General features: G+C 43.3%; 1 protein-coding gene across 1 annotated transcript in view; it reads left to right on the top strand.

Annotated features, from left to right (window-relative positions):
* Positions 1 to 19,560, top strand: part of LOC126210607 (cuticle protein 6.4-like) — a 168,183-nt gene that overhangs the window by 37,761 nt on the left and 110,862 nt on the right. The window lies entirely within an intron of this gene.

Here is a 19,560-nt window from a genome sequence, read left to right as displayed (position 1 = left end):
TAGGAATCAGGTCAGGACTCTGTGCAGGCCAGTCCATTACAGGGATGTTATTGTCGTGTAACCACGTCGCCGCAGGCCGTGCATTATGAACAGGTGCTCGATGGTGATGAAAGATGCAATCGCCATCCCCGAATTGCTCTTCAACAGTGGGAAGCGGGAAGGTATTTAAAACATCAATGTAGGCCCGTGCTGTGATAGTGCCACGCAAAACAACAAGGGGTGAAAAAAACGACCACACCATAACGCCACTGACTCAGAATTTTCCTGGTGGCACTGCACACGCTAGCAGATGATATTCACCGGGCATTCGTCATACCCACACCCTGCCATCAAATCACCACATTGTGTACCGTGATTCGTCACTCCACACAACGTTTTTCCATTGTTCAATCGTTCAGTGTTTACGCTCCTTACACCAAGCGAGGCGTAGTTTGGCATTTACCAGCGTGATGTGTGGCTTATGAGCAGCCGCTCTACCATGAAATCGAAGTTTTCTCACCTCCCGCCTAACCGTCATACTGGTTGTAGTGGATCCTGATGCAGTTTGGAATTCCTGTGTGATGGTCTGGATAGATGTGTGCCTATTACAAGTTATGATCCTCTTCAACTGTCGGCGGTCTCTGTCAGTCTACAAACGAGGCCGGCCTGTATGCTTTTGTGCTGTGCGTGTCCCTTCACGTTTTCACTTCACTATCACATCGGAAACTGTGGACCTAGGGATGTTTAGGAGTGTGGAAATCTCGCTTACAGACGTATGACACAAGAGACACCAAATCACCTGACCAAGTTCGAAGTCTCTGAGTTCTGCGGAGCGCCCCTTTCTGCTCGCTTACGATGTCTGCTGAAGTCTCTGATTACTCCAGTAAGTGGCAGCACACTGCACCTAATATGAAAAACGTATGTTTTGGGGGTGTCCGGATACTTTTGATCACATAGTGGATATGACGGCTTAAACTCCGCTGGGTACACGTTCAGTTGGGTGTCTGAATATCAATGGAGAAATGAGAGCCCATAATGTAAGCCTCAGTTTGAGGAAAAAGTTTCTGAGAATATACGTTTGGAGTACAGCACTGTATGGCAGTGAATCATGGACTGTAGCGAAATTGGAACGGAAGATAATCGAAGCAATTGAGAAGTTGTGCTAGAGAATAATGATGAAAATTAAGCGGACCGATAAGGTAAGGAATGAGGAGGTTCTACGCTGAATCAGCGAAGAAAGGATGACATGGAAAAGAAGAAGCGACAGGGTACGGAAAATGTGCTATGGTCTCAGGCAATAATCTCCCAAATGTCAGAGGGAACTATGGAGGTAAAAAACTGCAGGGTGAGGCATGGATTGAAACACATCTAACAAATAATGAGGGCATTGTGTGCAAGTGCCACCCTGAGATTAAGAGTTTGGATGAAGTGAGTAATTATTATAATGATAAAAGGAGCTGAAGCTAAACGTTTTGACCGGGTCTACTGTATGGTTTTCCAGTTACGTTTTCATCAGTACTCACACATAAGAACTTAGAGTTTTTTAAGCAATTTATAACTTATTGTTGGTGTATTAGGTTAACAGGATGTAGTGCAAAACTGGATGAGCTGTGTTTCCACAAACTCTAGAACAACCCCTTTACGCAGAACCAGTCAGTAACTTTTATGCAAACATCATTTACCGGTTTCTCTGTTAATGCTTCTTTGTTCCACTACACAGCTTGTATCATGACTAATTGTACCTCGCAATTCAGATAAAACGGCAGATCATTAAAATAAAGCAAGATCAATGACTGAAGTCTGTTGGTTGCGCTGAGAGTAGTCGCTGCGTTATATCTGTCCTAATATGTATCTGTACCTGTATCTGTCCTAATGGGGCAAACCTCAATAACCTGCGTGAACATGAAATAGCGGTCACTGCTGGATGTTGAAAAACACGATGTCGGCGAACCATTGTTTGGTGAATAGCAAGTTTGCCTCGACGCCTCGGTACATAACTCAGGTGGATGTTGTTTTTGGAGCTTGTCTGGTTTCTCCAGGTCGTTCTGATCCCTGTCTAGTGTCGAAGGTCAGGGTCGCTCGAGGAGACTGGGCTACTAAGGCGTAAACAAAGTACAGTCGTCTTCCATCTAACAGCAATCAAGAAATTTATCCAAAAAATTTTTCATTTCTGTTCAGTCTAAAATAAAGCAAATACGACGATAGATAAAGATAGTCAGAAGAGGCAGGAGGCTGCATATTATCCTGGATACTAAACAAACGAACACCGTCCGAACAGGGTGGAAGGCCCGATGGTACCGACCGGCCGCCGTGTCATCCTCAGCCCTTAGGAGTCACCAGAAGCGGATTTAGTAGGACATGTGGTCAGCACACTGTTCACCTAGCTGCTGTCAATTTTCGTGACTGGTGCCGTTACTTCTCAGTCAGGCAACTCCTCAATTGGTCCCACGAGGACTGAGTGCACCCCGTTTGCCAACAGCACTTGGAAGACCCGGAAGGTGATCAATCCAAGCCCAACGGCGCTTAACTTTGGTGATCTGAAGGAAAACGGTGTTATCACTGCGGTAAGGCCGTTGGCTGTATGGACAGCACAGAATACAAATAATAATGAGGCAACATAGTAAGAACAGCATTGCATCACAAAGGGATACAGCAAAAATTAAATACAACGAGCGTAATTTAACAATATTATTGTTTCCTTTTGTTCACAACTTACTGAAGGGAAAACTATAGCTTGGTTTTAAGCGGCCCCAACCTTCTTTTTCAAGGTAATACACCATTCGTTTTTAACTGGAGCAAGATGTAATGTCATGAGGAATAAACAGCGCATAGGACAACTGCGATGCCCTACCTATAATGACCTCGCTGCCAACGGACCATTAAACTCTAATACTCCTTCCTGCATTCTTGACGATGCAGGTGTAATGCTCCAGAGTGCAACATGCAGCAGTTAAGACATCGCTGACTGTCTGCAGATACATCAATTGTCTCAGTCGCCATTCCTCGGCCCTGAAGTGAGTAACAGGTCTTCCAGTTCTCTAAAGTTCATCCAGAATTTCGGGCTTTTCGTTTTATCTGAGGACCAGAGCATAAGACATGGGTCTGGCTTACTGCATAGGCCATGAATACCCTCCGTCTGGTCATGAGACAGCGGGCAAGATAAACGCCTCCCAGAGATCGTAAACCGGGGGGGGGGGGGGGGGGTAATGGCGGTGGTGACTCACCGGTTGGTTCGGAGCGTCTTCAGATCTTCACTGCACGCGCATCTGTAGCCCCGAGCAGCGATGAAGGCCACAGTGGCACGTTACGCAGCTGCCTACACACAGCAGCTGCACACACACTAAGCTACCAGTTTACCTGCTGTCTCCTGACACCGTGGTCGGTACATACACTATGTGATCAAAAGTATCCGGACACCCTCATTGTGCTGCCCCTTACTGCCACATCAGCGACCTTAGTAGTCATTAGACGTCGTGAGAGAGCAGAATGGGGCGCTAGGCACTGCCAGGTACTCCATAACAGCGACCTCAGTAGTCATTAGACATCGCGAGAGAGCAGAATGGGGCGCTTCACGGAACTCACGGACATCGAACGCGGTCAGGTGATTGGGTGTCACTTGTGATAGCTCTGTACGTGAGATTTCAACACTCCTAATCATCCATAGGTCCAAAGTTTCCGATGTGATACTGAACTGAGAAAGGAAAGGAACACGTATGGCACAAAAGCGTGCAGGCCGACCTCGTTTGTTGTGTGATGGAGACTGCCGACAGTTGAATAGGGTCGTAATGTGTAATAGGCAGACATTTATCCAGACCATCACACAGGAATTCCAAACTCAATCAGGATCCACTGCAAGTACTACGACAGCTAGGCGGGAGGTGCGAAAACTTCGATTTCATGATCGAGCGGCTGCTCATAAGCCACACATAACGCCGGTAAATGCCAAAGTACGCCTCGCTTGGTGTAAGGAGTGTAAACATTGGACGATTGAACAGTGGAAAAACGTTGTGTGGAGTGACGAATCACGGTACACAATGTGGCGTTCCGACGGAAATGTGTGGGTACGACGAATGCCCGGTGAACGTCATCTGCCAGCGTGTGTAGGGCCAACAGTACGATTCTGAGGTGGTGGTGTCAAGGAGTGGTTATATTTTTCATGGAGGGGGCTTGCACCCCTTGTTTTTTGCGTGGCACTATCACAGCACAGGCGTATATTGATGTTTCAAACATCTTCTTGCTTCCCACTGTTGAAAAGAAAATTGGGAATGGAGATTGCGTCTTTCAACAAGATCGAACATCTGTTCATAATGCCTGCGGCGGAGTGCTTACACGACAATAACATTCCTGTAATGGACTGGCCTGAGCAGAGTGCTGACCTGAATCCTATAGAACACCTTTGGGATGTTTTGGAATGCCGACTTCGTGCCAGGCCTCACCGATCGACATTGGTACCTGTCAGTGCAGCACTCCGTGAAGAATGGACTGCCGTTCCCCAAGAAATCTTCCAGCACCTGACTGAACGTATGCCTGCGAGAGCTGAATGTCATCAAGGCGAAGGGTTGCTAACACCATACTGTATTCCAGCATTACCATGGATGGCACCATGAACTTGTTAGTCATTTCCAGCCAGGTGCCCAGAAACTTTCTATCACATGGTGTATCTGTCGTAGCATTGCAAGGCTGCTGTAAATACTCAGGTAGGTAATTCCGGGTTGTCGCGCTGCTATTGGCTAACGCGTATGACGTCATCGGGTATACTGTTATGCTGTGACAGCTCAACACCGGCCTCGTGGGCTGTTTGTCGTGAAGTGCTAACGCACATTATTAAGCATCGCTTACATCTAAAATTATAAGACAGTAACACTTTTATGTTATAATAACAGCCATGGAAAGGGACTTTAATATTAAGACGTAGAACACGTTACTGCGTTCGTAAAAACTCACTCTAGCTCAGGCCGATGACGAAGCAGCCCACTGAAGACTTCTGTCTGCGGCCAGTAATTTTATATTTTCTGTTTTAGCTTTTAGTTTCTGATGACTTTCTCTTGACCTTACGTAGAAAGACTCGCCCATGAAAACTGCAAAATATTACTTCAAATTTCTTTATTTTGTTGAATGTAACAGTTGAAGAAAAAGTAATTTCTGGAGGTTACGGAGATCGAGTTTTTACCCGTGATGTAATCTGGAATTCTTTCTGGTACTAAATCCAAGGACCTGTCAATGTGCTTGCATTTAAATGCTATGCAAGATATTTCAGTGCTTGTTGGGATTCGCAGTAATCACTGATGGTTGGTTCATCACTAGGAAACTGCAACAAATCTACGTCTTGTTCGCTGAAATTAGTACAAACCAAATCACCTGTCATATTTCTAGTTATGTTAAAAAACGACATGGTTGTCTTGACCTTTAAGAAGTCCTGCTCAGTTTCTTTTGCTGGAGTAACATGTGACAGCACCTCGCTAGTACTCTGTATAACAGATGTCTTCTCTATTTACAGTTAATAATAGAAGCCGCAGTCTACACTGAAGCTCCAAAGAAACTGGTATTCAAATACGGAGATACGTAAACAGAATACGGCGTTGCAGTCGGCAAGGCCTATGTAAGACAAGTGTCTGGTGGGGTTGTTACTGCTGCTACAATGGCAAGTTTTCAAGATTTAAGTAAGTGTGAACGTGGTATTATAATCGGCGCACGAGCGATGGGACACAGCATCTCCGAGGTAGCGATGAAGTGGGTATTTTCCCGTACGACTATTTCACGAGTGTACCGTGAATATCAGGAATCCGGTAAAACATCAAATCTCCGACATCGGTGCGGCCGGAAAAAGATCCTTCAAGAATGGGACCAACGACGACTGAAGAGAATCGTTCAACATGACAGAAGTACAACTCTTCCGCAAATTGCTGCAGATTTCAATGCTGCGCCATCAAAAATTGTCAGCATGCAAACCATTCAATGAAACACCATCGCCGGCCGAAGTGGCCGTGCGGTTCTAGGCGCTGCAGTCTGGAACCGCGAGGCCGCTACGGTCGCAGGTTAGAATCCTGCCTCGGGCATGGATGTGTGTAATGTCCTTAGGTTAGTTAGGTTTAACTAGTTCTAAGTTCTAGGGGACTGATGACCTTAGAAGTTGAGTCCCATAGTGCTCAGAGCCATTTGAACCATTTTGAAACACCATCGATATGGGCTTTTGGAGCCGAAGGCCCACTCGTGTGCCCTTGATGACTGCACGACACAAAGCTTTACGCCTCGCCTGTGCCCGTCAACACCGACATCGGACTTTTGGTGACTGGAAACACGTTGCCTGGTCGGACGAGTCTCGTTTCAAATTGTATAGAGCGGACGGACGTGTACGGGTATGGAGGAGACAACCTCATGAATCCATGGACCGTGCGCGTCAGCAGGGGACTGTTCAGTCTGGTGGAGGCTCTGTAATGGTGTGAGGAGCTTGCAGTTGAACATGGGACCAATAGTATGCCTAGATACGACTCTGACAAGCGACACGTACATAAGCATCCGATCACCTACATGCATTCATGTCCATTGTGCATTCCGACGGACTTGAACAATTCCAGTAGGAGAATGCGACACTCCACACGTCCAGAATTGCTACAGGGTGGCTCCAGGAGCACTCTCCTCACTTTAAACACTTCCGCTGCCCAGCAAACTTCCCGTATATGAACATTATTGATCATATCTGGGATGCCTTACGTCGTGTTGTTCAAAAGTGATTGCCACCACCTCATACTCATGTGGATTTATGGACCGGCACCGGTCCCTGCTCGCGGACCCTACACGATATCATGCAGGTGTATTTTTCACTTCGAAAGGCCTTTGGTTGCAATAGAGTGCGCTCAGATAACGAATTTCAGAAAAAAGTTTCCATATCGTTTTGGCCTGCAAGTCGAGATTTACGAGGCTCCCATATTTTTATGTCACTGCAAATTAAATGAGAGAACCTACTGAAATTACTAAACCCTCCTGGAATGACAGCAGCTATTACTTTTTTCCACAATGCATGTTAGAACAAACCTTAACGAAGCGTTTTACTGTGTTCTGTCACAGCTTTCCTAAGATCCAGCAATTCTTTCAGCGTTCCATGTCTGAACTTGAATTGTTTAGTGCATTTCTGAAGTGATAACCAGCATGGAAAAGAGTAGTTCTTTTTCCGCAAATAAGTAAAAGCTTTGGGTGAGAAGGCTCTTACGAAGCGATATCTTCCGAACCCCACCTCACTCACTGTTTATTTCTGACAAGATCGAAACTCTTTTGCTGTTATACACCAAGACAAGATAATTGTATTTACATTATCTCTAATTTTATTGTTTTATTGTAGAAGAAGCACGTCTATTTATTTCCAGAACATACTTCGAACACTTGGACCTTGTTACTTCTTTTCAAAGTGTAATTTTCGTTCCTCATCAATTGTTTTTCAGATTTTAATCTGTCTCTTCCCTCAGATCCTCACAGTATTCATATTAACAGGGTCAGATGTATTAGAGCGTGACACCCATTTGCTATGTAGTTTTCTATCTTTCGGGAATCGATGATAAACAATATCTGCAGTTTTTTGTGAGTCATTTTTTCATTCAACAACAGCATCGTCTTTTCTACTTTTGCTTACAGTACTACAAAACGGCCAGCAACAAGAATAGGTAAGCCGTCACTGAATTCTATTTATTTCGAGAGAGGGGATTGTGGATCTGCTTTTATTGACAACGTAGTTGTAGTGTTTTCTCTTGCCGCTTCTCGCTGCCCGTATTTCTAATGACGTCAATCCGTTTTGCCAGCAGTCTGCGCGGGAAGCCAATATGGCACCCCATGTTAGCATTGTACCAACTTTCCAATACCCTTGTCACAGACGGCAGCCTCCTTGCTGACAACTTTCTGCGTTGGACCACACGTCGTTGTCTGTGCCACCTATCATCTTCATAGCCAGCGGTTCATGTGAGCTGAGATGAAAATCGGAGGCAGCCGAGTCCGGGCTGTGTGGTGGGTGGTCAAACAGCTCCCATCGAAAACGCTGCAAGAGCGTCCTCGTGGCTCCTGCTGTGAGCGCTCGAGAATGGTTCTGAAGGAGGAAATGCGTGACAGTTACGTTATGAGGGGTTGTATGAAATCATGCGAAATCTCTCGGCAGACATCCATACTTAGAGGGAGACACTGTTGCTCTAGACATCTTTTACGTGTTTACTGTGTGCTCAGAGCTGAAAAGATCGATGTGACGCTATCTACGGGCCTACTACTGCCCAACACATCTGTGTAATGCTTCATCAGAATGGCGACTAGTCCTTCATAACTTTCCGAATAGTCCTCGTACTTATATTTATCTGTATATATACATTTACTTCCCATCCACAGCTCTTAATCAAATCTACTATATATACTATATCTGGTCCCACCATAAAGGGGTTGCTCTCCTCTATACTGCCAATATGCCCAAACGTCTCCTGCCTGTTCACCTCCAATTTGCTGATGACATCGTCTTCCTGGCCATTTATCCTACCCTTCAAGAGTTCTAACATGTTCTTCAAACCCACCTCGACCAGCTTACCACCTGGTGCAACCAGTGGCTCCTTTGCATCAACCCTTCTAAGACCCAGGTCGTACCACCCGATCCTTCTGGCTCCACAATTTTACCTCACCTTGACCTCATCCTCGACTGTCACCTCACCTGTACTCCCCATCTCCTAACGCCAACACAAAGCCCACAATAGACTCCGCCTCCTGAAACTTCTGTCCAGCTGGATGTGGGGACTGTAACCTTCCACCATTCTTCACACCTAGAAATCCTTTCTGCCACATCCTTTGTTATGCCAGCATCACTTCGATTTCTGCCCCTCCCAGATTCTCCTAAGCCCTCCAAATCCTAAACGCCACGCACTCTGCCTCACCTTCTGTATCAGCCTCCTGTCCCCCACACAAATCCTCTACGACCTCATCCCCTTCCCCCATCTTCTTCTTTTCCTTGAACACATCTGCAGCCTGTCCATCACCCGCAGGCTCGATCCCCCACACCCTCTGATGTTTTCCCTCCTCTCCACCCCCAGTCCGTTGCCGCGCCTTTACCATTATGTCCCACTCTCCATCTCCACACCCTCCACCTCCTTTCCCAATGCAACTTACTTCACCAACCCCTCCTGGATGAAGAGCTTCACCCTGATCTCTAGCCTTCCTACAAACTCTTACCCCACCTTCCCTCTTCAAGACTCCCTCTCCCTCTCCCTACCCCTTCCCTTCCCCTGAGCGGTTTTCCTCCATCCTACACCCCCTCCTACTGTGTCTCCACACTCCCTCCTCATCCTTCCCTCATCCTTCTGCACTCCCTCTTCATCTCTTGCCCCACCCATCCCCTGCCCGCTTTTTTCCTTCCTCCCACCCCATCCACCCCCCCCTCCCCACTAGATCTTCCTCCTTTTCCCCTCCTTTCAGGCCTCCAGCCCTCGGCAGGTTCCTACCAGCGGTTTTTATTCTTCGTGTGTGCACAGTCGTTTACAGTGTTTTTTTAAGTGTCTCTCACTGTGTGTGTTTTTACACTGTGTGTGACTCCAGTGTACTTTAAGTGTCCCACAAGTCGCCAACTGTGTTCTTTTAACTTTATGTTGACATTTTTAACTGTCCCCCAAATTAACTTCCATTGTCTCCATTTACTGTGTTTTATATCCCTTTTTTCCGCCCTTTTTGTATGTGAGTTCGCCTTTTTATATTTTTTGTAAAGCCACTTGCCTGAAGAGCGGCCAACTGTGCCGCTGCCAGCCCTCCCCTGCCCGTATGGGGTGAGGCATGAAATTACAATAAAGGAAAAAAAAGTAAAAGGGTTGCTATGATGTCAGAGTGGCAGGCCATGGAGAGTTTAGGCAGGGTAGTAGGCTGGGGGAGAGCCAGATAGGTGCGGCTGTCAAAATTAATATTTTCCTTCGACTCATACATCAGTTCTATGTTGGTGTGGAGTAGCAAAGTCACCCCCACTGCACAGGAAGAGTGGGGTGACTGGCGAGGTAAGATCTTGTGTCTGACCAGCTGGCTGCAAAATGTGCACACGTAGCTCTGCTGATGGAACAAACACCAGGCATCAGCAGTGCTCGAAAATAATCAGCAGTCTTTGATTTTATCCATACTGGATGAGAGGTCGTGGTTGTGAATGTCAATGTTAAAAAATATATTGGCTCAACCACTTGTTTATAGTGTAAACACTAAGATCTTAGTGTTTTACACTATAAACAAGTGGTTGAGCCGATATATTTTTTAACATTAATCTGCAGTCTTGCTGTGGCAGCCAGCTTGGGATTCGATAGCTGCATCCCAGTGGCCATTGGTACACAGTGTGGAGGTGTGCCCCCACAGTGAAGCAAGATGGGTGCCATAACTGGGATGTGAACTGGTCCCTCTGGGCAGGAATCTGGCTGCTCTGGTATGAACCCAGAAGGCGTGCTGCACTATGGCACTAAGTCCAGAGGGTGGTGTTAGTACTAAAAGTTGGTACTACAATGGAGACTCTGAGTGTCTGTAGCTGGTGGCTCCTCTCCTGTGTCACAGCTCACGTGACTGATAGAACTGCTGATCTGCGAATGAAACTGCTATGAAAATAATTATATAATTGCCTTCATTAATAAAAATTTGCTGCATGTAAATTTAAACCTGGCAGACTGTATTTATGTTGAACTTCAGCTCTTAACACCCTTTTATTCTTAGACATATTCAGGTGCAAACCTGTATATAAAAAACAATCATGCAGAAAAATAAATATTCCCAAACATAAGATGAAACTGTAATGAAAAATGCACTCACTGGAGTCATTTTATGTTAAGAACCAGCATTCATAGTGAGTCCCATGCAATAGATTATCTGCAAAACTGGCATATATCCTACAAGTAATAATATACGTTGGCGAAGAGTAAAAAACTCTGAGGAGGAATTTTATATAATATCAGAATGAATAAACAGATATAAGAGGCATTCACCGAATGTCAACGTGTCACATGGTAAACATGTGACAGTTCACTGGCAAAAATCTTTTGCTGCTGTAATACCAGTATCTCAAGGAAAAGGGATTGCAGTGTAAGGGTTCCCATTAGAACCTAAAAGCCGCGCGGGATTAGCCGAGCGGTCTGAGGCGCTGCAGTCATGGACTGTGCGGTTGGTCCCGGCGGAGCTTCGAGTCCTCCCTCGGGTATGGGTGTGTGCGTTTGTGCTTAGGATAATTTAGGTTAAGTAGTGTGTATGCTTAGGTACTGATGACCTTAGCAGTTAAGTCCAATAAGATTTCACATATATTTGAACATTTAGAACCTAAAATAAATACGATACTATTGGAAGCAGGAGTAATCATGACCCAACTAACTTGTAAACTGCATGAAAATCAGACAGACGAAAAGAGGAAATACTAAGATGTAGTGCAGGAACCACAAAAAGTGAACTAAATGGTACCAAAAACATGATATTGTTCTGGAAATGTGGAAGGTGTGATAAAGATTGATTACAAAATTGCGGCTTCCGTGCCCGTTTGTACACTCCAATGCATGCTCACACTGCATGCTGGCCTATTACTTGTGCAATCTGGTGTGCATTTCCCAAATCGGTACCTGTTGCTGTTTTTGGTAATTTACTTCCTTTGTAACCAGTCTTTTGGTAGGAAGTAAGGGGTCTGAATTGGTGAAAGTTAATGGAATTACACTAGAATTAACCAACTTTTTAAAACCTTTGAGCGGGATACAGTGATCCTTGAGTGGAAAGCGACTGGACGATAGATTTACAAAGCATTTATTAACATCATTTTAGGAACATATATTGGTACTTAGGGCATTCAGCAGGTTTACTTATATCGTGACTCCAATTCAAGACTTGTTTTACTCAAATAAAGAAAAAGTTAACTTTACCGATTGGTGGAGCTGAGCCACTTCGGAGGTTCTTAACAGAACTAGTAGGATTCCTTTAACTGCTTCGAGGCACTAGTTCACACATTTTAATAAAAACATCCTCCGTATTATCCATCCTCTGTATTATCTTCAACCTAAGACAAAACCAACAGCCATTAGTGCAGGCGAGTATGCAGTGCAATGGTTGCTCAACCTAATGTATAAGCCATACAAGTTATGCCTTGAGTTGAACTTTTTATACTGTCGCCTGACTATGTACTACTCATATTTTTTTAGCATTTTTGTGTGGAGTCAACCTCATGAGTCCGTGAACCCTACATGTAAGCAGGGGACGGTTCAAGCTGGTGAGCCTTTGTAATGGTGAGGGGCGTCTGCAGTTGGTGTGATGTTGGCGGCTCTGGCAGAATCAGACGTGGGCACTGAGATCATGCTTGCCACATTACACTACTCCAAAGTAACGTCAGAACGGCGACTGTTAGGGACTCTGCAGCATAAGATGCCTGCTCTACGTTAGAAACTAGTACCACGTGGACTCGATATCTATATATATAAAACAAAGTCGGGTTTGTTACAACACTTATGACTCGAGATCTGCTGGACCAATTTTCATGGTTTTTGATTTGTTGGATTTGTCTCCGTCCCGAATAGCAGAATACATCTTAAAAATAATGAAAAATTGACGAATAAAAATTTTCATGGTTTTTGATTTGTTGGATTTGTCTCCGCCCCGAATAGCAGAATACATCTTAAAAATAATGAAAAACTGACGAATACTTGAAAAATGAGTTATTTTCCCTAAAAGTTCTTTAGTTTCGGAGCTGTCAAATTTTTTTGTCAAAATCTGTAAGTAATGATTGACATTTATGCATGCGTTCATAAACTATTTAAAATGGATGAATAAACTATTATGTGTATTTTTTTTAAAAAAAGATTGAAAAATATTACGCGTGCGTTCAGAAATGTGTAATGAATACTTAATCATTTCAATAAATGCTCATTTGTTTATTACATGTCAAACATTTGTTGTCCAATCCTGTCAAATACTGTAACAACTATTTATGTGTGCGTTCAGAAATTTATTTTGTGTAAAATGTCTCGAAAGTTCAGGTAGGTACTGTTATATTTGTTTGTTTTAGACATTAATTTGTGTAAATAATTTATTAAATTAATTAAAGATTTATTCTACAGGTTATTTATTAAATTAATTAAAGATTTATTCTACAGGTTAACAAAAGTGTAAATGTCTTTTCGTAGGTTGTCTATGATTTTTCTTGATAAGCTATTGTCTATGTCTCGATTGTTTTATGTGGTTTTGTGCGAGTGCATATTCAGTATTACTATTAATAAAAATCCCGCGTCCTAGAAGATCTAATCTTTCCCAGCGGAGCCGTAACGCAATTAGGCAACGGAATATCGCGAGTCAATTATCTGACGAAGAATGAGAAATTGCCCGAGAAGAGCGCCGCGTTAGGATGGAGCAAAGAAGGGCCTTAATTCGTGCTTCTCAAACACAAGAGCAAAGAGAGGCAGCCCGTGAAACGGCTAGATTAGAAACGAGAAATCGTCGAGCTTATCGTACAGATGAACAGAGGAATAATCTTCGAAGTGCAAGAAGAAATGGTTCAAGTATTCATTTGAATCGAGCAGCGTTTCGATATGATTGCACCATCGACTACAGCTTGCATCGTTTAGTTTGCATTGGTCCAATGGACGTTGTTTGCCAGCATTGTGGCGCATTGAAGTTTGCTGGTGAAACGCCTGGTTTGTGCTGCCTTAGTGGTAAAGTAACATTGCCATTAGTGGTCCCACCACCAGAGCCATTGCGTTCCCTGCTTTATGGCGAAACACTAGAATCACGACATTTTCTAGCGAAGACTCAAAAATACAATGTCTGTTTCCAAATGACTTCATTTGGGGCGGAAATTATCGAAGATCACGGATATAATCCGACATTTAAGGTAATTTACGTTAAAAACTTTATTTTCTATGATTGTAAAAAAAATTTGGAATGTAGTTTGTTAGATTTCTGTATTTGTCTCTAAAATAAAAATGGTATGTTATTATTTGAAAAAAAAGTGTTTGTAAATCTAACTATAACTATGGCTTTGAATTTACAGATTCAAGGCCAGATTTGCCATCGCATTGGATCATTGCAACCTATTGAAGGTGCACAGCACAAATTCTTGCAAATATACTTTATGGGCAATATGGAAGAACAACTTGACCGGCGTCAAGGGATCAACACAGCTACGAAAAGAGGAATTCTCCAAGATTTGCAGCAAATGCTTCATGAACATCATGCATTGGTCAGGCTCTTCAAGACTGCTTTAGAGAGCATGCCAAGTGATGACTATAAAGTTGTAATCAGAGCAGATAAAAGACCAGCTGGAACACATGAAAGCACATTTAATGCTCCAACAATAGATGAAGTGGCAATCCTGATTGTTGGTGAAAACTTGGAAACACGTGATATTGTGCTTACACGACGCAATACTGGGCAACTGCAAAGAATATATGAAACACACCGTTCATATGACGCGTTACAATACCCGCTGATGTTTTGGCAAGGAGACGATGGATATCACTTTAATATCAAAATGATTAATCCATTGAATGGTAAGATCAATATCATTGTTTTCATTTTAACTTGATATACATTTTATTCTGTTTGCTTTTGGTACACAAAAAAAGTTGTCACTCCTAATTTAGTAGAGAGTAGCTGTAAGAGTCGTCAACCGATTAGGGGTTCTAAAATACAATTTTTACTGTATTTGTTTCAGGTGAGGAAACTACCAAGAAGGTTAGTTCGATGAATTATTACGCATATCGTTTGATGATTCGTGAAAATTCTGACAATTATTTGTTGCGATTTCGTCGACTGCTTCAACAATACTGCGTTGACATGTACACTCTTTGACATAAAACTTGACCGGCGGCCGGCCGCTTCAGAGGCTAAGTCCGCGCCGATCGCGACACGGGACAAAAAAACTGGCCAACTCGCTAATTCTCTAAGTCCGGTTATCTGCACAATCTGGCAACACTGTAGACTGCGGCACTTCCTGGAGGAAAACTTGTCCCATGATAGAGAAACTCTAGGCTGATTACGCCTGTGGTCTAGCGGTAGCGTGCGTTGTTTCTGTTCATAATGTCAGTGGATCGAGAGCAGCTGGCATCAAATATTTTTATAGCCTCTTCTGTCTGAATGCTGAAGACGTGAATGTAATGGCAGCGCAGATTCAATCTATTTCGCTTTGTGACACACCGATATCAAAATTTTATCCAGTAACGATTTTGCGGCAGATTTCCTGCAGACTGTCCTCCTCTGGACGCCGTATGCGGCAAAGCTCCGGGATCCATTTGCTGGCTACTGGCAGCGGCCGTGGCGACAGCAGCGGCGCTGCACTCCCCCGTTCTTTATCGAAAGCGCCTGCTACCGCTCATCGCTTTTGATGATTTAAAACGCTTTATTATTAAATGTTGCTCCACAGAAAATTTCTACAATTTCCATTCACGCTCAAAAGCAACGGAGACAGACGCCCTGATTAGTAGGCGGGTATTATATTACATTAATCGGCAAGAGCTGAGTATGGCCCGAAATTAATTTTATAGACTGGGACGAAATTAAACCACCTCACTACATTCGATGAATTTATAAATGCTTCATACCTCGTTTCTTTTCCTTTCAAACTCAATTATTTGTGCAACTTTTGGTCAATGTTTGGATGTTTTCGTCAAGCCAGAGTGAGCGTCTGTGGTGTAAAGTGTATTACAGTTCTTGTTTCATTCCTTATGGTAAGTCTATGCGATAAACTGTGTGACTACCTTGCAATGCATGCTCTGTAGCAGTGCAGGAACACTGCACATTTGGAGTTCCAAGTATGGGTTCATGAAGTATTTATTGTTGATCGGAAGTGATAGTTAAGGTCATCAGATTTAAACCAGAAAAATTTGTCGTTTTGAAGGTTTCAGAGAACGGAAAGGAATTGCTAACGCCGGTGTTAGAAAACGTCTACAGTTAAATGCTATTGCAAAAATTTAGAAGAAGGGAACTATATTAATGAACATGTGCACTTCATAAACAACCTTCTGACATGTTAGACCTATGTGACGAACAAAGCTCAAATTTATATCGTTGACAGTCGGTTTGAATCTTTTCAGGGTCTATTTTACAGTGAAGCACCTTGGAATTTGCAAAGCAGAAATCCATGATATTAACTTAATTTACTAACTCGAAATCGGACGAAGATTGATGTTTAAAGGCATTCTTCAGATTTCGCATAAGAAATTTTTACTAGCAGTTTGCAACTCCATTAATTAAAATGGAAAATAAAAGGTTGTAGTCAGCGGCTTCTACCGTGATTCGAACTGCTATGTCTTATAGTACAAGCACTGCAACGCACAAGGGAACCTCTGAGCTAACGACACACTGGCGGCCAGAGGCGGAATATAGTCACTGCGATGTTGCCTGAGCCTCAAAACGCAACCTTAAACACACGAACAGAGGAGGTGGAGATTACTGTTTTAACGTCCCGTCGACAACGATGTCATTAGAGACGGAGCACAAGCTCGGATTAAGGAAGGATGGGGAAGGAAATCGGCCGTGCCCTTCCTAAGGAACCATCCCGGCATTTGCCTGAAGCGATTTAGGGAAATCATTGAAAACCTAAATCAGGATGGCCGGGCGCGGGATTGCACCGTCGTCCTCCAGAATGCACACACAAACAGGTGTTACTTATGTGAAGAACGCCGTTCTTGGAGTCCAGAAATTAAATATACTTTCTAATTGTGTCATCTTGCAGTGGATTATATCGTACGAGTCTTCGATGTGGAAAACGAATGTCAAGTGAATTTAGCGAGGTAACGCCGACCTACACCCGGAAGTAAATGCATTATCAGAGTGTTGACAAATACTTGCTACGACGCTGCCATTCCTAGGCTCTCTGACGTGGCAGCTCTTCAGCGAAATGCTTGCCGTGATTCTCCGATACGGTTCTTCAGAGTGGAGACGCGCGCGCACGTTTGGTTTTTATGCGGCTTTCTCCCCTGATGGTTTCTGACGTCGCCTTGTGGGCTATGTATACATATGAGACATTCAATTATCATTAATCCAGAATCATACAAGTTTCAGCTTCCGGCGTGGAAGAAGGCTGTTGACGCCGACATTATATCATTTCAACGTAGGGAAAGCAAAACGGATCATTCAATGTTTCTCATTCAACATAAAGCATGTGAGATAATTTTCCGTAACGTTCATAATCATCTAAAAATACAAACGAAGTAAAATTACACCGGAAGCTTATTCGAATTGAATATAACGCTTTGCACCTCGATGTCGAATTTGTCCACTTGCAATCTTTTGCAGCATACACATAGAATGTCATGATTACCACGAGAATGAAGAAATATGTTGGTAAGGATGGAAGCAAGAAGAGACGCAGTCAACAAATATTCTATTCCTCATGGCATTCATTTCATTTGACACGTAAGAAGAGGTAAAGCGGGAATTTACTTTCGTTAACACGAAAGATATGCCGCACATATTGATAACGAGGAAGTCTGCGTCTTCATACGTTTCCTCCTTGAAATCTGTATGCTCTATTATATACTAAGTGGCCCGATCATTGTTTCAGTAATGTTACCCTCTTGTTTGACCCCGTAACGATGAACAGATTCCAAATGCATGTCTCCCTTCCTGGGTTGTTTTTCGTGTTTTATTGCTTGGAATTCCTGAAGCAGACCACTGTGCATTCCCCCCTCGTGGGTTAGGTCTCAAAACTAAACCGCTTTGTATCCAATGGCATAATTTATTCAGACAGCATCAGCATAAGACTATCAAACAAAGCCTTCCATTTACAGTTGCAGCACTCTAACCAGCACTGACCAAAGTGTAATCCACGGTCATGGTCCTAAATTACCAGCTGTCTGCTACTGTGGCAAAGTCCGTACTACTCTTTCGATTCCGCAGCACCATTTTATCTGGTAACACTGTGTAGTTGCACAGTAGTGTTACCAGGTCTGTCCTCACACTGTCAACTTTATGTATCTCACTTCTCCTGTAGCGTAGATCACGAGGAGCCGAAGTAAATGAGTGTATTCTGCATGACGTAACATTCAGTATTCCCTTCTTTCATAGCCACTCTTCATGTGCATCGATACCAAATAGGAATGCGAAAACTCTTGCGAGTGAGAGAATGACAATAACAATCGTAACAAGAACAAGCAAATAATGAATGATGTTTATTCCAACGCAGAACGAGAATGGCTTTAAATATAAAAATCTGTATCTATATCTATATCCATATCTATTGATCTTTGAGTTGGCACAATGCAAATATATTCTTAGCATTTAGTTACTGAATTTAGTTCTGGATGTTTGCAGAGAAAAGGAAAAGTCAGTACTTCTCGCTAGTGTAATATAATGTGAACCAGCACCTACACTTTCCTTAGAACACGACTCAAGCAGGTCCTCAAGTAGGTAGTAAGGCACTGCTGCATTCTGTTCCCTGACATTGCTCTGATGACGGTTAATGCAGATAGTTCCGATTATGAAATACAAAACGTATTGCAGGTTAGTTCCTAGGATAGTAACATTAAATTTGCGTTGTAGACGGCACATGAACGTGACGACTATCCATATTACTCATCAATATAAAAAGACCATATTTTGGGAATTTAGCAGGATTACTCAAAATGAATTCTGAAATTGGGTGACTGACTGCACAGGTGCTAAACGTCGTCAAGAGTATACGATGTCCTAATCGCATTAGGAATATGAAGATCGTCTTCGACAGCTCGCAACTTTCACATTGCTATCTCCACCCTACTCCAGACAGCCCTCGGTGGAGTTGCACTACGTTGCCGATGTTATGGAAGGCCTTCAAACCGACAACAGACCACATATTGAAAAATACAAGCGAATTCCCTGGCAGCGTAAGCTTATTGTAACTAATCTAAAAATTATTGGAGAGGAACATTGTCCTATTCAAAAAAAGTAAAATGTTACACACTGTTGACGTCAAACGGACATTATCTATGTCCTGTCTTGTGTCCTACTCATCTATAATATCAAGTGTACTGTGAAAATGATTATATATAATGGATGATAGGGTAATGCATTGATACCAGATGGTGGGGGCCGGCCGGTGTGGCCGTGCGGTTCTAGGCGCTTCAGTCTGGAACCGCGTGACCGCTACGGTCGCAGGTTCGAATCCTGCCTCGGGCATGGATGTGAGTGATGTCCTTAGGTTAGTTAGGTTTAAGTAGTTCTAAGTTCTAGGGGACTGATGACCTTAGAAGTTAAGTCCCATAGTGCTCAGAGCCATTTGAACCATTTGAACTATTTAACACAAAATGACATTAAAAATTAAAGTTATTCACGAGCAGCTAGTTGAGAATATGTATGAACATTAAATGACACGACGAACTGAAATAATATGACGAAGAGTTCAGCGCTCACTGGGAATAGAGCCCCACACATATCGTTGTTGACTACACACAAAGAGACGTCAGCTACCGAATTTTTATCCACCAGCTGCTCAGAATAGCATCTTGAACTTACAGTCATCTCGCAAATAGTTCTGTGTCTCACTGGGAGTTAAAAACCTCAGATATCGTTAGTGTTGACAACGAATGAAAATACATTAAAAATCAAAATTATTATCCACCAGCAGATAGGTGTTCTCATGATAGAGCTTGATAATACATA

The sequence above is a fragment of the Schistocerca nitens genome, chromosome 10, assembly GCF_023898315.1.
Source record: "Schistocerca nitens isolate TAMUIC-IGC-003100 chromosome 10, iqSchNite1.1, whole genome shotgun sequence".
Lineage (NCBI taxonomy): Eukaryota > Metazoa > Arthropoda > Insecta > Orthoptera > Acrididae > Schistocerca > Schistocerca nitens.
The sequence above is the reverse complement of the archived record's forward strand: the minus strand, read 5'-3'. Positions and strand labels throughout refer to the sequence as shown.